This window comes from Scyliorhinus canicula, chromosome 2 (genome assembly GCF_902713615.1).
Source record: "Scyliorhinus canicula chromosome 2, sScyCan1.1, whole genome shotgun sequence".
Lineage (NCBI taxonomy): Eukaryota > Metazoa > Chordata > Chondrichthyes > Carcharhiniformes > Scyliorhinidae > Scyliorhinus > Scyliorhinus canicula.
In genome coordinates this window covers 137,382,502-137,399,873 of record NC_052147.1, presented here as the reverse complement: position 1 = coordinate 137,399,873, position 17,372 = coordinate 137,382,502, and the positions used below count along the sequence as shown (strand labels likewise).

General features: G+C 47.7%; 1 protein-coding gene across 1 annotated transcript in view; it reads right to left on the bottom strand.

The window, feature by feature from the left end:
* Positions 1-17,372, bottom strand: part of LOC119962275 (sperm-associated antigen 16 protein-like) — a 1,248,392-nt gene that overhangs the window by 788,275 nt on the left and 442,745 nt on the right. The gene's annotated exons all lie outside the window — the stretch shown is intronic.

The following is a 17,372-nucleotide window of genomic DNA, read 5'->3' as shown; positions in this document are numbered from 1 at the left end:
AAAGAGCATCCTACCCAAGGTTAACACCTCCACCCTGTCCCCTAACCCAGTGCCCCACCCAACACTAAGGGAAATTTTGGACACTAAGGGCAATTTATCATGGCCAATCCACCTACCCTGCACATCTTTGGACTGTGGGAGGAAACCGGAGTACCCGGAGGAAACCCACGCACACACGGGGAGGATGTGCAGACTCCACACAGACAACGACCCCAGCCGGAATCGAACCTGGGACCCTGGAGCTGTGAAGCGATTGTGCTATCCACAATGCTACCGTGCTGCCATTATGTGTTACATTAGCTACCCTTCTATTTGTAGGAACTGTTCCAGAGTTTATAGAATCTTGGAAGATGACCAGCAATGTATCCACTATTTCTCGGGCCACTTCTTATGTACTTTGGCATGTTTATTATCAGGCCATGGGGATTTATCAACCTTCACTCCCGTCAACTTCCCCAACACCATTTCCCGACTAACACTGATACCCTTCAGTTCCTCCCTCTCACAAAACCTGATTTCCCAATATTACTGGTATGTTATTTGTATCCCTCTTTGTGAAGACAGTATGTATTTAGGTGGTCAGTCATTTCTTTGTTCCCCTGTTTTTGAATAGAAGGGATGTATATTTGTCTTCACAAGTTGATTTCTTTTTGCATATCGAGAAAGGATTTTACAGTGAGTTTTTATGTTCCCCGCAAGCTTACTCTCTTTCTCTATTTTCCACTTAATCAATCCTTCGTCCTCCTTTGCTGAATTCTAAACTGTTCCAAGTCCTAAAATCTGATGTTGTTCTGCCCAATTTGTATGCCTCTTCCTTAGATCTAATACTATCTTTAATTTCCCTTGTAAACCATGTATGGCCACCTTTCTAGTTTTATTATTGCACCTGACAGGTTGAACAATTTTTGTAGTTCACCCATGCACTCCTTGAATGTTTTCATTGCCTATCCACCATCATCCCTTGAAGTGATGCTCCCCAATCCATCATAGCCAACTCGCGCCTCACAGGATCGTAGTTATCTTCATTTAGATTCAGGACCCTGGTCCCAACTACATCACTCTCCATCTTTTTTTTGAGATGTATTTTATTCCAAACATATATGAAAAGTTATGACACATAAACAATTTGGGAAACAAACTTCCCAACACATGTCTATACAGTTTGTACAGTTCTCCCCCCCCCCCCCCCACCCCTAACAAATAACTCCTCAAACACGGTCACATAAATTCTCCATCTTGACTTGAAACCCTCCGCTGAACCCCATAACTTGTATTTGATCCTTTCCAACCGAAGAAAGTAATATAATTTTCATATAACTAAAGTCATATTGCTTTTTTCTCACAATCTTTTTTTTATCTCCAGTTCTGCTCTCTCACCATAACTTACTTTGTTTATTAAATTACCTTTTCACTTTGACTTGATTTAACTTGACTTCCTTATTGCCAGTGTTCCTTACTAAAATTCAAGGAGCTACTTCTTTATTAATGAGCTATTTTTCTAGTTTAAGCGATTTAAACACTTCCTAATAGCAGCTTCTCACCAACCAATAAATTTACTATTTTCCTGGACTGTTTTTTAAACTCAGCCCGCTGCCCAGTAGAGGTGTCCCTCGCAAGTCTGGCTGTCTCTGCCCCTGGAAGGTAAAAGAGCCACAACTATTATTAGTTAAAGGGATAATCAATTATTTACAGATTAGTTGTAGACTGGCTTCTTCTGTCTGTTGCTGATTCAACAACTGTTTGATGCATAATATTGCTTTTTAAAGTTGCCGAAGTCTACAGGGAGTGCTATGGCAGGCACAGAATTTTTGCTGACTTCAAGGCTTCCGCACAAACCAGTTGCTCCAGAGGTGGATGTATTGATAGCATTCCCCTCAGAATACAGCTTGATTGGGAACTTCCGCTGGTGACACCTCGGTGGAGGTTTAATGTTGGGTGACTCCTGCTAGATTTTTTGATTTTTGGCCCTTCGCAGACAGTTCTGGGGAAAGTTTGGTATGATTATTTGTTGGAGAGTCTAAGGCAACCAAAGGATGTCAAAAACTCAGAATAAGAATCCGGGGGAAAAAGAAGACGAGTCAAACTCTGTCGGTGAGTGTGCTGGGGAGTTCAGTGGGAGAAAATATGGTAGGAGCAGGCTTGCCGAGTGGGGCCGCACCCATCAAGGTGGATAAGCTGGCTAAGGTGATGATGGGGGAGCTTGAGAGGTTATATGCGGCATTCTCCCGTATCGGCGCGATAGACCGACGCCAGTGTAAAAAACGCCGCAAATTACTCCGGCGTCGGGCTGACAGGATGTTGGCGGAATTCTCCGCGCATCCGGGGGCTAGGCTGGCGCCGGAGGGGTTGGCTCTGCGCCAGCCAGCAGCGAAGGGACTGCGCATGTTAGCGCACGTGCAGAACCGCTGGCGTGGTTCAGCGCATGCGCAGACCAGCCGGCGTATTCTGGCGCAGCGCAAGGGGGAGTCATCTCCGCACAGGCCATGGCGGAGCCCTACAGGGCCCGCATGGAAGGAAGAAGTGCCCGTACGGCACAGGCCCGTTCACAGATTGGTGGGCCCCGATCGCGGGCCAGGCCACTGTAGAGCCCCCCCCCCCCAGGGTCTGATAACCTCACGCGCCCCCGAGTATCGCACCAGCCAACTTACTTGCCAGGTCCCGTCATGTGAGACCATGTCCAATCGACGCCGGTGAGACTGGCCAGAAACCGACGGCCGCTCGGCCCATCAGGGCCCAGAGAATTGCTGGGTAGGGGCACTGCCAATGTCCGAAAACTGGCGCCGGAGAATACGGCAGCCAACGTCGGAGCGGCGGGGCGGGATTCATGCAAGCCCCAGGGGATTCTCCGACCCAGCGGGGGGTCGGAGAATCCCGCCCTATTCCAAGCACTTTGACACGCATCACAAAGACATGATGACCTTGCTCAAGGAGTAGGGAGATTAGACTCTTGTTCCGGTGAAGAAGGCTGTGGCAAAGACATTGACGGCGGTGCAGGAGCAAGGGGAGGCATTGAAGGGGGTGGAGGAGGTGTTGTCGCAGCACAACGATCAGTTCACCTCGATGGGTGAGGAGCTGTGAAGGGTGGTGTCGAGTAACAAAGGGCTGAAAGCCAATGTGGAGGACCTGGAGAATGGTTACGAAGGCACAATCTAAGGATTGTGGAACAGCCAGAGGGGCGGGAGGGGTGGAGGCCGAAGGAGTACTTTGCGTAGATGTTCACTTAGTTGAATGTGGAGGAAAAGGACCCCTTCCTCTACGAGCTGGACAGGGCTCACCGGTCGCTCCAGCCGAATGATAGTCTGCTTCCACAGCAATCAGGTGAAGGAAAAGGTGCTGAGATTTGTGAAGTTGAACTGGGAGGTGAGGTGGGAAGGAGATGGTATTTGTATATATCAGGTCTTCACAGCAAAGCTTACGGGAAGGCGGGTGGACCTTGGGCAGGCGAAGGCGGGATTATACAAATGCAATGTGAGGTTTGGGGTGGATTACCCAGTAACCCTGAGGGTTTCATGTAACCCCAAGGAATTCTACTTTGAGATGGCGGAGGAGGCGAAGGTGTTCATGAAAGGACTGACATGAGTTTGGGCTTTGGTTGTGTTAATCTCTTTTCTTTCTTTCTCCTCTTTTTTTTGTTTTTTTAATCTCTTCTCAAGTTGTGTTTGGGAAGAGATGGTTTGGGCAGAGTGGTGATTGGTTGAAGTTTGTTTTTCTTGGCTTGAGGGATTACTGTGTTGGGACTTTGGAAGGTTTGGGTGTGGGGAACCTTTGAGTTGGTTTTGTCTATGTGGGGGAGGGGGCTCTGGCAGGGGCCACCTCTCTAGCAAATGTATGTTGGCTAGTGAATGGAAGCAAGGTGGGGGGTGGGCTGCGGCCATTGGAACCTGTATTCCCCAGGGAAGTACTCGGGGAGTCCGGTGGTGGTGGCCATGCTGAGGGAATGGGTTTCAGCTAGCAAGAATGGCTATTAGGTATCTGGGATGGGAGGAGCGAGGGGTGATGGAAATAAAAGATTTGATTTTTGATGGGAGGTTTGCAAATTTGGAGGAACTGGTTGAGAAGTTTAGAATCCAGTGGGGGGAGACTTTCAGGTACATGCAGGAAAAAGATTTTTCCGACTTTTCTGGTGGCACTGCCCTCCTCATTGTTGGAGGGGGTGGTGACATTGATGAGGCTGGGGTAATTTCAGCGATCTATGGGAAAATTGTGGGGGAGGCTATGGTATCTCTGAAGGGGCTGTGGGGTGAGGTGTTGTGGTGGATAAATGCCTCAATCTTATGCGTGAAGCTGGGTTGTTACAGCTAAAGGTAGTGGATAAGGCACATCTGATGAAGTTGAGGATGAACCGGTTGTTTGAGGGGGTGGAGGGTATTTGTGAGTAGTGTGGGAGGGGTCAAGCCAATCATGTACACATGTTTGGTCCTGTCCAAAGTAGGAGACATTTTGGAGGTCGTTCTTCAGCATCATGTCACCGATCTTTAACGTGGATTTAGAGCCCAGTCCCCTGGGGGCCATATTCGGGTGTCGGACTTGCCGGAGTTGCAGACGGGAGCAGGGGCAGATGTTTTAGCCTTTGCCTTGTTGATCACTCGCAGGTGGGTCCTGTTGGGGTGGAGGTCAGTTTCTCAACCTTTGCCTCAGTGTGCATGGGGGATTTAATGGAGCTCCAGCACTTGGAAAAGGTAAAATTTGTTTTGAGGGGGTTAAGTGAGAGGTTCCAAAAGAGATTGGGTTTGTTTATACTACATTTCAAGGAGCTAGTTAGTGTCAACTGCTAGGGGAGGGGGTAAAATTGCGCGGTTGGTTACTGGGGAGGGGTGGGATGGGTGGGTTTGGGTAGTTAGTTAAAATGTTGAAAATTTTGAATAAAAATACTTTAAAAAAAGAATACAACTTAATTGGGGGCAAACAAAGGCTATGCAGAGCAGGAAAAGCTGCTGCAAGATGAAAACTTTCTTCCAGTTATCTCTGTTCACCAAAAGTAATTTGAATTAACACTGAATTTCAACCATATTTTAAGTCTGTGAAAATTGAAATAATTTTGTACAAGATCTTGGGCTGGATTCTCTGATTCGGCGACTAACTGCTGGCTGGAACGGAGAATTCGTGGGAGTTCGGCGATGAAAAAAATCGGCGCCCACCCCTCACAATTCCGGGGCCAGTGAGGGGCTAACAGCGGTGCTGGGTGAAACGCCCGGCTCCCGCGCTGAAAATGGCCGGAGAATGGCCGGGTCAATGGCCGCGCATGTGCAGTCACGCCGTACAACATGGTGACCCGCCATCCGCAACCCCACCATCCACCCCCTGGCCATCCCCCACCAGTCCCCCCTAGCCCTGGCGGCGGTGGACGCAGTTCCCAAATGCTGAGACATCATGTGGCCCGCACAGTCGGGAACTCGGCCCATCAGGGGCGGAGCATCATGGGAGGGCCTGCTGATGATGAGCCAAGGCCGTTGCAATTGCATGCGGTGCGCAACGCGATTACGCCATTTCGAAGCTATCAGCTAAAGTAATTAAAAATTCCAATGTACAGAAGCAGTTTGCCATGTTTTCCATGTAACAAATGGCACTTCTGATCAACTGGTACTTCTCTCTCAGATGTAAGGTTACTAAATAACCCTCCAGGTAGGACTAACAGTCTTCTTGCTCCAAGTACCTCAAAGCAATCACACTCTTGAAGGGAGGAGATCTTGGTTTTGCCAAGATACTAGTAGATTATAAGCCAAAAACAGGAAATTGTCCTAACTATTCTTGCTGCATGTTACATTTTCATGAAACCTTCAGAGAAATTAAGTCTTGGGACATTTGGGTAAAGATATGCTGAGCGAGACAGGAAGAGACAGAGAGGTTAAAGGTAATGGTGCATCAGTGAATGAAGTCCATGCAAAGAATAATGATTTATAAAAAGTTCAAGCATCTTTAACTGTATGAAAAAAACATATGTAACAAGTCAGATGAGCTAGCAGCACAACTAACGATAAAAGGTTTTGCTGTAATTGCCGCTGCAAAACGACAATTGTGAAGCGGCCAAGGTTGAAAAATAAATATTCTGGGTGACACAACATTTCAAAAAGATCAACAGAACAGAAAAGGCAGGGAAGTAACTTTGACAATAAAACTTGACATAAGCAGACATAATAAAGGATCTTGGATCAGAAGATCAGGAAGGGGTGGGCAGCATTTGGAGCTGTGGTTAGCACTGGGCTGCGGTGCTAAGGACCCAGGTTCGAATCCCGCCCCTGGGTCACTGTCCATGTGGAGTTTGCACATTCTCCCCATGTCTGCATGGGTTTCACCCCCACAACCCAAAGATGTGCAGGTTAGATGGATTGGCCACGCTAAATTGCCCCTTAATTGGAAAAAATAAAATAAAATAATTTTTTTTTAAAGATCAGGAGGGCAGAGATTAGGATGAATACAGTTCAGAAAATTTTGGTGTGAGTTGTTTATGTTTATGTGTCCTCCAACAGTAACTATACCATTGGGCAGATTATTAAGCAAGAGCTATTATGAGCTTGTAACAAAGGCAATGTGATAATTGTGGGGATCTTTGATCTGCATGTAGATCTGCTAATTAAATCTGCCTATATGACATAATGCTGGATCTAAAATAGTATTGTCCATAGCTGATTCCACAATGTAGGAAGCTGTCATTAAATAATTATGTCTACTCGTCTAACTTTGCTGATAAACACCTCATATCCTTCAGCTGCAAGCCATTCATTCATTTCTCTTAGTGGGCTGTGATTGACAGCTTGCAAAAACACAGCTGTGAGCTTTGCTTCATTCATCTTCCTTCATGTGTGAGTAAGACTGAAGTGCTGTAACCAGAAGGTTTACAAACATCAACCACTTCAGAGAGCATTCCAATCACCCCCCTCCACGCTTCAATGATTTTCAAGTGCTGAACAGGGAGAAATGAATGAATGGCTTGCAACCAAATGATCTGAGGGATTTAAACACGGGTCACTGCTTTTCTTTTCAGGAATGGATTTGTGGTGCTTCCTCTGTCTGAGCCAGCAGGTGTGTGCCCAGTTGAGAGTTATAGCGGTAATTTATTTTCACTGTCCCTGTCTGGACTGCTGTCTAGCTTCCAGACAGGGGTCTCATTTCCGGTGGGTCTGTGGGGGGTTCCGTTAGTTAGGGGGTCTCTAGGTCGGATCTTTATAGTTAGGGAGTCTCCAGAGGTCCCGTTAGTTAGAGGATCTGTCGGAGTTCCCCCTGTTCAGGGCATCTCTGTGGGGGTCCCCCTAACCCGGTGATCTCAGGGGGGGAGGATGCCCTATTCAGGGGTCACTGTAGGGATCACCTATCCAGGGGATCTCGGGGAGAGATACCCCTATCTAGAAGGTCTCAGGGGTCCCCCTATACAGGGGTTTCTGGGGTGGGTAGTTCGGATCAGTGCTGTACTTTGGGCAAGAACAAAGAACAATGCTGCACAGGAACAGGCCCTTCGGCCCACCAAGCCTGTACTGCTGATGATACCAGTCAAAACCCTAAAGCAAGGGGGGGTGGAATCCAGAAATCCAGGGGTGTGGGGCTAGATCACATTGCCGGAGGGGGGAATCCATTGCGGGGGGGTGGGGGCTGCTTTACGATGTGGGGAGGGCGGTTTATCTGCAATCTGGGGAGTGGGCGAGCTGCTTTACGGTACGGAGGCTGGGGAGGGGGGTGCCAGCCGCAGGACCTCGCTATACAGGCATCCGCACAAAATAGCAACCCGATAGCTGGATTCTTTTGGGAATCCCTCGTATTCCTCGCCATGCATAAATTTGCACGGAGAGGAAACGGAACTGCTTTTGGAGCGCAAATAAGTTCCAACCTCGGGGGATTGTCGGGGCTGGGGGGACAGGTGGGGTATGGTCCGGGGGTATCAAGGGAGTTATAGGGGGCACTATCTGACAGGCTGGGTTATGTTGTATGATGCAGCCGCAGCAGGTCGTTGCTGTGCGCATGCGTGGCCACGGACCATGAATTCTCCGTCTGTATATGCAGGTTGAAAGCTGGGGGTTTTGCTAGCCCCCCACCGTGGTGGAGCATTGGTGTCTGGGGTGGCGCCGATTTTTTGGTCGTAATACTAGACACATGCTCCGGACACAGCCTCAAAATCGGAGAATCCAGCCCACAGTCTCCCAAATGGAAAATCCTGGACTTTATAGCCATTCACAGAAGTTAGTTTTCTCCTGTGTGTGAGGATGGCGTTCAGGACTGTTGGTAATAGAGCTGAAAAAACCGTTTGGTTAAAATTATTCCAAATGCTAAAAAGCTCTCAAAGTGACAATGTTGCTGGGTACATTTTACCTGTTGGAAGCTGACTGATTCATGTAATCTAGAGGCTGAATGGAACAGAATTCCTAATTGCAATGCAATGACTAGAAATAATTGTATTTTTAAAATAAATTTAATACAATGCCCATCTAAAATGATTATACCCTTATTCAATAACGTTCAAAAAGGATGCATTTTTAATAGCAGACATTTTTCATCCTGCATAACTAAAGATAATGAGCAGCAGCAGCTAAATGCCATTTATGAATAGTTTGGTCAACAGAGGGAGATGGGCAGTAACAGCTCATGGCATTTCATTTATCACTCTATTACCTTTGATTTATTGATTAATGATACATAGAAAAAAGTTCCATGATCACTCTGCAAGATCTCAACTTCAACTCACACTGGCAACCTCAACAGCTGTTGAATACATTTGCAGTTATTTCTTATGAAATGTGCAAGATTACAACAAAAACAGCATAAAAGTGGTAGTTATCCAGATACACATCTTCAGCCCAGAACTTTGAGCCCGTATTATCCGTCAGTGAGAACAGCGATGTGGGCACAAAATCCCATGAGAGTTGGGAAATGCGGTTCTCGCCGGTGAGCTTGCATTTCCCAGACGAAATGGTCCACTCCCTGTGCTCTATGACCGCAAGCATACAGGCCCTGGTCGAGATCAGAGCGTGCCTCCACGACTGGCAGCACTAGCCGGCAGGGGTGCCTCAGTGGATAGGTCTGCTTGCACCCCGGTCCTATGGAGTAGCCGGAGGTCATCGGACACACCGAGGGAGGAGATGATGGGGCCCGTGCTGGTGACTCCCGCATGGGGAGGTGCCAGATCACCGCAGCACCTCGTTCTCCCACCTCCTGCCTCGAGGAAATCTGATGGGTGGCGGGCAGAACAGGGTGGTAGCATGCCACCTAGGACACCCGAGCAGCAGCCCGATCGCCCGGAAGACGGGTGCCAACAGGACCCTGGTCATAGGGCGGGAATCGCAGCAGGCTGCCTCCACTCCTCATGTGCCATCTGGGGATCCATGTTGATGTAGCGTTAGGGCCCGTAAGCCCAGAAGGTTAGACATCAGTTAAGTTGGCATGGGTGCAGGGCACAGTATAGTGATAGGGGCTAGGTCATTTATAGGTTCATATTTGTTCACATTATACACCTGTTGACAATGTTACAACCTGCCTCGGTGCTCTGTCAGATGGGTGTGAGGGGTTGGTTGGTCTGGACTGGCCAAAGAGGAGGTGCGGGGGGGGGGGGGGGGGGGGGGGGGGGGATTGGCAGACTTCCCCACCTTCCCCCCGGCCATCTCCACCACCGCCAGCCCAGGGATTCAATGGCACCGTGTGATGGAATGGCCAGCTTGCATGCAGGGATCACCAGGTGGACGGTGGGAAGTGCTGCTGTGGGCAGGAGTCAAATGTTGTCAAACGTTGAGAAACAGCAGAGCTCATCGCAGAGTAGGTTGTCCTCCATCTTCCATCCCATGGACCAGACCCGCTGTTACTGCCAACCCAGGGCCCAAATACCCATAGTGCGGCAGGTATGTATCATGGAGGGGTTTGCTGGCGGGGGTGTGGCCAGGAGAGAGAGGGTGGGGGTTTGTGGAGATGGGATATGGTGTCCATGCCCCTGTCGCCCAGGAGCAAACCCCCCCTCCCAGATGTGGGCCGCCTCGAAGAGGCTGGGAATCATCAAGATGCCGCGCACACTGCCCGAGTATTGGGCGCAGACATGCGTGATACACAGCTGATGGTCATGTATCAGTTCATCGAATGGAACCTCTTTTGTTTGTGTAGAGCGGCTATGCACCTGCAGGTGCAAATAGGGGGGCATGTATCCCGTCAATATCCCCTGGACCCGGGGTATGTCGGCAATGGCGGCAAACCCTGCTGCTCTGGAATCCAAGTGGGCTTGGTTCACATTGCAATGGATCTATTTTGCTGACTGGTCAAACCCTATAGCGGAAATGTTCAGAGCGACCATCACCTTGAATGCCATCCGGAGCGAATGTCCTCCCCTATTCACCCGCAGTGCTAGGTGCGCCATGATCTGGTAGATATTTTTTAAAAATTCATTCACAGGATATCGGCATCGCTGGTTAGGCCAGGATTTATTACCCATCCCTCGTTGCCCTTCAGAAGGTGGTGGTGAGTTGCCTTCTTGAATTTCTGCAGTCCTTCGTGTGTAGGTATACCCACTCTCCTGCTAGGGAGGGAGTTTCAGGATTGTGTCCCAGCAAATGTGAAGGAACAGCGATATATTTCCAAGTCGGGGTGGTGACTGACTTGGAGGGGAACCTCCAGGTGGTGGGGTTCCCAGGTATCTGCTGCTCTTATCCTTCTAAATGGTAGTAGTCGTGTGTTTGGAAGGTGCTGTCTGAGGAACCTTGGCGAGTTCCTGCAGTGCATCTTCAGATGGTACACATGGCTGCCACTGTTTGTCGGTGGTGGAGGGTTTGAATGTTTGTGGAAGGAGTAGGAGTCATGAGAGCTGCTTTGTCCTGGATGGTGTCAAGCTTCTTGACTGTTGTGGAGCTGCACACATCCAGCAAGTGGAGAGTGTTCCATTGCACTCCTGACTTGTGCCTTGTAGATGGTGGACAGGTTTTGGGGGGTCAGGAGGTGCGTTACGCGCCGTAGGATTCCTAGCCTTTGATCTGCCCTGGTAGCCACAGTATTAATGTGGCTAGTGCATTTCAGTTTCTGATCAATGGTAACCCTCAGGTTATTGATTGTCGGAGATTTAGCAATGGTAATGCCATTGAATGTTAAGGGGCGATGGTTAGATCCTGGCTTGTAAGAGATAGTTATTGGCTGGTACTTGTGTGGCGTGAATGTAACTTGGCACTTGTCAGCCCAAGCTTGGATATTGTCCAGGTCTTGCTGCATTTGGAATGGTCGCTTCATTATATGAGGAGTCGTGAATGGTGCTGAACATTGTGCAGTGATCTGCAAACATCCCCACTTCTGCCTTCTGATGGAAGGGAGGTCAGTGATGAAGCAGCTGAAGATGGTTGGGTCTAGGACACTACCCTGAGGAACTCCTGAAGTGATGTCCTGGAGCTGAGATGATTGTCCTCTAACCACCACAACTATCTTCCTTTGTGCCAGATAGGACTTCAACCAACGGAGAGTTTTTCCTTGATTCCCATTGACTCCAGTTTAGCTAGGGTTCCTTGATGCCGTACTCGGTCGAATGCTGCCACGATGTCAAGGGCAGTCACTCTCACCTCACCTCTGTTATTCTTTTGTCCATGTTTAAATCAAGGTTGTACTGAAGTCAGGAGGTAAGTGACACTGGCGGAATCCAAACTGAGCCTCCATGAGCAAGTTATTGCTGAGTAAGTAGCGCATAATAACACTGTTGATGACTCCTTCCATCACTTTGTTGATGATGGAGAGTAGACTGATAGGGCGGTAATTGACTGGGCTGGATTTGGCCATTTTCTTGTGTACAGGACAAACCTGGGCAATTTTACCCATTGCCGGGTAGATGCCAGTGTTGTAGCTGTACTGAAACAGCTCGGCTAGGTGTGCGGCAAGTTCTGGAGCACAAGTCTTTAGTACTATTGCTGGAATATTATCAGCCCATAACCAGGGCCCACATGGTGTGCAGAGCTAGGGACGCCTTCATTGCCTCTCGGTTTGGGGACAACCAGGATGAGGATGTCAAGACCTCTCCAACCATGAGGCCTTACATCTTCTCATTACTGTGGGGCCTGTGGCAGGACATTGTGATGGTCACATCATTCACGGGGAGAGGGGTGAACATGACACGTGCTCCGAACCGTGAGATGGGTGGGAGTGAAATTATCGTGGAGGTGTGAGGAGTGTGTTCGGGGGTGCTGTGGGGGACATGAAGAGGCAGACTTACTCTGGCTGCACAATCAAGTCATTCATCTTATTTCGGCACTTTATCCCAGTATGCTAATGGTGTGAGCTAGCAGCCACAAACCCCCAGGCAGGGTTGGTCACTTTGCTTGCTGGATGTCTGCGCAATCATGGATAGAGGGTTTACGGCTCCTGCTTGACCGCATCCAGAAGCTTGCTGAGGGCTCCCTCGGTGAAGCTTGGCTGAGTCTTTCCGGCCACCAGCCCCCCCCCAATTTGGGTTGCAGCAAGTGCTGGGCGGGCCTGTGGAGATGTTTAAATGGTGCGCCCCACTGACTCCAGAGATTAAGTTGTAGCTGGTGATTGAATCAGAGTCAGGCCGCCAAGGGCATGGCATGAAACCAGTTGAAAAAAATTCTCCTTCAAGAAGCTGAATATACCTTGAGTTTTATCATCGACGGGATCCTCTTTGCTTTTCTCACTGAAACCGACACTTTGAAAAAATGTAAAATTCTGCCCTCGGTGACAAGCCATAGCTGCTGAAAGCACACATTGCAAAATCAGCAGCCTGCTGCGTGTTCTTTCTAGACCATTCAAATAAATGGTCAGAAGACAGCGCAGGAGCCTCATTTCTGGCGTGTGCTCCATGTAGACAATATGTCAAAAAAGCAAACAGATATTTATTCTCAGATCCCTGATCCCTTTCAGACCCCCTGTCCATGGCCTGTTGATGATCTGCACTGGCTACCCACATCCTTTGTTTGAATATGCTGTGCCTGTGTGGCAGCCTGACCTCACACACATACATAGCACTCAGGTTGAAAGCATATAAAAGAATTCACTGAAATTGCCCTCAATAACAGTCACATGATAACACCCTTCATTTCACAAAGATTGAAACTACATAAACTACTAAGTTTGGAAAATCCCTTATTCAATATACCCAATTTTAGAAGTGGTTACCACCCTCACGCCCAGAGCAATCAAGGAAATCAGAGGTTCCGTCACCCCCGTAAGATGAAGGACAGAAATGTACCAATGTAACCCTATTCCTTACATGGTTCAGGTCCTTATATGTATTTAAACACCAAAAATGTGGAAGTGGTGTATTGGCTTGTAATTTTAATATAAATTTAATTCAACATTCCTTCTTTTAATATCCAGTTCACCACTTCCCTGTTACCTGCTGAATTTGTTTGTCTGTTGTTGTGATTACATAATTGTCACATGTTTGCCTGTTTTCAACTTGATTACTTCGCCTATATATGAATTTCTCGATGTAAGTCACACTGTAATTCAAACTTTCAGCTGTGAATCTGTTGTTTTGAATAAAATACCGTTATTATTATTGTGCAGGAGTACAATCAAGAAACTGGAATTTAATGCAGAGGTGATCAGAGTGATCGAGCCTGATCAATTGATTAGCAATGACTCAGAGACCGCCTAAAAGGGGCGCGAAATCCAAGCAGGTTAAAAGGCGCTGCACCACCTTCGACTCTCTCTCGGCAGCAGCGCGCAACAGCAACAAAACAACGGTGATATTCACCGGCCACCAGAGGAGGACATATCACGTCACCAACAGAAGGAAGACGAGAGCCAGAGCATCAGACCACAACAAGGACCGAACATTGATGGCTGCAGAAGTCAAATACAGATAAAGGCCTTTGTCTGTCTGGGCATTTGCTAGTCACTCAAAAGTTAAATTAAGGTCTCGTACTAACTTTAGTATTCTGTAAAATAACTTGTGTTGGATGGTGTGATTGATTAACTGTAACATTATACGTGTGTGAATAAACACTATTTGATTAAACAAATCCGGCTCATAGTTACTTTTCCATCCCCATATGGGTTAAAGACACACTGTGGTAGCAACATGTGTGAGGAAATTAGGGAGCTTACCAAGTCGGCCCATGAGAAGGACGCCAGACTTGATGTGGCTGTCTTTCTGTATGGTGCGACACTCCTACCGTGGGTAAGATCCCAGCGGCAAAAAATGGAGACTCTTAAGTGGTTACTTAATTAATTGGTGACTTAATTTGCACATGGCCAAGTGGATCTCCCATGCCACAGATAAAGTGTCAGCAGATGTAGTATGCAACAAGAATGGCGTTGCCGTCATGGTGCCCAATTTTTACACCACCCACCACTACCTACCAGCGTGCAACTAACACCACTCCCACCCCTCCCCCCAGATTAGATTGCCAATGCATCTTCCCTTGGCAGCTTGTCGGCCTCCTGAGTGTCAATTGACTCCAGTCACCATTATTTGTGCAAAGTAATTTGGTGGGATTCTCTGTTCCTGAGACTAAGTGTTGATGCCGGGGCAGGATTCGTGGACTTCCACAACAGCAAAACTGGTGCTGCACCTGGACCGGTTCAGCGACCGCTGAGGGGCTCCATGTGGAACACAATTGATTCCAAAGAGAAACATGCTAGATTCGTTGGATTCGCAATTGACACTCAGGAAACCGACAAGCTACAGCCGCATATACACACTTCGCTCGCCACACACACCATCCTAACCAACGAGATGGCTCTGATTGCACTAGAGCGCTCCCATACGACTGATGGGTCGGCTGAGGCCAGAGGGCACCTACGTGGATGCCCTGGGTGGACACCCTTATGACTTGTGGCCCAAAGTTCACAATGGGCAGTCAATGGCGATCACAGCTGCATGGCAGTCTTGCTGGCTACGGCAATGGTGTTCCGTGCCTGTCCACCCCAACAGCACAGCCCACCTCCTGGCTATCCCCCACTATTCCCCCCGGTACTGGCAAAAGCCCCCAGCCAGCAACACAACTGTCAGCAAACAATGGCAATGTTGTACACTTTCCATCACCCCTCTCTCTCAGCAGCCACGGCGCCTGTTTCACGATTTTTAAAAGCACAAGTGAACCTCGCCATCGGGAATTTGGCCCATTCGAGGCAGAGAATCGCGGGGGCCCCAGACAATACCGGGTCAGACCTACTAATGATACGCCAAGAGTGTTTACTGTCATGCATTCTGGATTGCATTGACGCTGCTGTCCAGGCCACAGAGAATTGAAATTTGTCCAGGCCACAGAGAATTGCCTTATCTGCAATGGCACCCGTTGCGATTTTGGCGTCGGAACCGATTCTCCGCCAAATCATGTTTTCCGATTCCAGCGTCAGCCGTCGGAGATACCCACCCAGGTTTCTGAACTGTGTGTTCATCTTCTTGATTCTGAATGTCACCACATACCCCACCAGAGTCATTCTTGACGCTAAGGTGAACAGTTCCTTAAGGGTCAATTTGTCGATATCTTTAAGGATCATTAATATCTTCATAAGATCCACTTTCAGCTTTCTCTAGTGTTAAGAAACTCATCTTCCGCCATCTCTCAGTGTAACTCAGGAGTCTAGTGTCGCATATTAAAAAGGTAGCACTTTGCTGCATCTTTTCTAGCGTCACACTATCTTTCTTGCTATATAATGATTAGAGTTGCACATAGTACTCTGAGCTAGTGATGAATTGGCTCATGTATCACATTTTGTGATTTGTGTTCTGTCACTGTGCTTTAAAATGAAAGATTTGATTTGCCTTATCTACCACTGTTTCAGACTCTGCAGATCATTCATTGATTTATATACTGCCACGACCAAATCCTTCTCCTATGCTGTATCCTGTAAACCAGGGGTGGGCAAACTTTTCCATGCAAGGGCCACATTCAGAAATTCACAATTTTAAAGGGCCGCATAGTATATTTAGTAAAATAATTAATATTTAAAATAGCCAAAATAAAAGGTTTTTAAAGAAAAAAAAGCAATTAATTTTTATTAATTAATATTTTAAAGTAGAAACTTTACATGAAACACATTTATTTGAAAAACAAAGTTACTCAGTTTAAAGAAAAAAAAGCAATTCATTTTTATTAATTAATATTTTAAAGTAGAAACTTCACATGAAACACATGTTGTGCCGAGCAATGATCACCCTACTCAAGTCAACGTATCCACCCTATACCAGTAACCCAACAGCCCCCCCATTAACCTTAAAATTAATAAAAAATTAAATTTTTTTTTTTTTTTTTTTAATTTTTTATGACTTGATCTTGGTGGGCCGCATACAGACCTTTGACTGGCCGCATGCGGCCCGCAGGCTGTAGTTTGCCCACCCCTGCTGTAAACTAACCCCAGTTCCTTTATAATTCTAAGGTTTATTTTCCTTTCCCAGTCTCATAATTATGCACATCGCTGCAGTAAACTTCATCTGTGGCACGGTGGTTAGCACTGCAACCTCACAGCTCCAAGGTCCCAGGTTCAATTTTGGCCTTGGGTGTCTGGCTGTGGGAGTTTGCACTTTCTCCCCCTGTCTGCGTGGGTTTACTCCGGGTGCTCCGGTTTCCTCTAGAGGAAGATGTGCAGGTTAGGTGAATTGGCCATGCTAAATTATTCCTTTATGTCCAAAAGGTCAGGTGGGGTTACTGGGTTATGGGGATAGGGTGGAGGTGCTTTCTCCAGGGGATGGTGCAGACACAATGGGCTGAATGGGCTCCTTCTGCACAGTAAATTCTATGATTCTGTGCTCTTTTTCAGCCCCATTGCCAATCTATCCAGATCCCTCAATACCAATCAAATTCCTCAAAAAAGACTACTCAACGACTCACCCTCGGACTGATCTGTTCCCTGTAAGAACATTATTTATGATGCCCTATGCTGCTCTTGCTCATGTATTTGCTTTGTTTGGCCCCTTGTTCCGCACTGTAACCAAACACCGTTTGTCGATGTACGATTTGTCAATGTACTCTGTTGATTATTCTTTTTGTCTGCTATGTACGTACTGTGCACGTTCCCTCGGCTGCAGAAAAATACTTTTCACTGTACTTCAGTACATGTGACAATAAATCAAATCAATCAATGAATTCCTTGAGTGAATCTACCCACACCACCCCACACCCCCATCATACAACCATCCAACTTGCTATTTGGTTGACAGGTTTGTCTTGGTTCCCATTTACAAAGCAGAGAGCCTGGTGCACAATGTCAGCACCATTAGTGAAGATGTCCAAGGTGTTGCGCTGTCAGTGACAACCATGGTTGAGGGTTTCGGGAGAATGCCCAACTCCCTGGGGGATGTGACCCACCACTAGGCTGACCTTGATGAGATTTTGCGGGACGTGTCCCACTCTCAGCTGGGAATGGCTGAGGTGCTGCAGAGCTTGTCCCAGTCACAGGTGGGCATTGCTGAGGCACATTGTCCCAGTCACTGAGGAGCATCACCAAGGGCGTTGACATGATGGTGC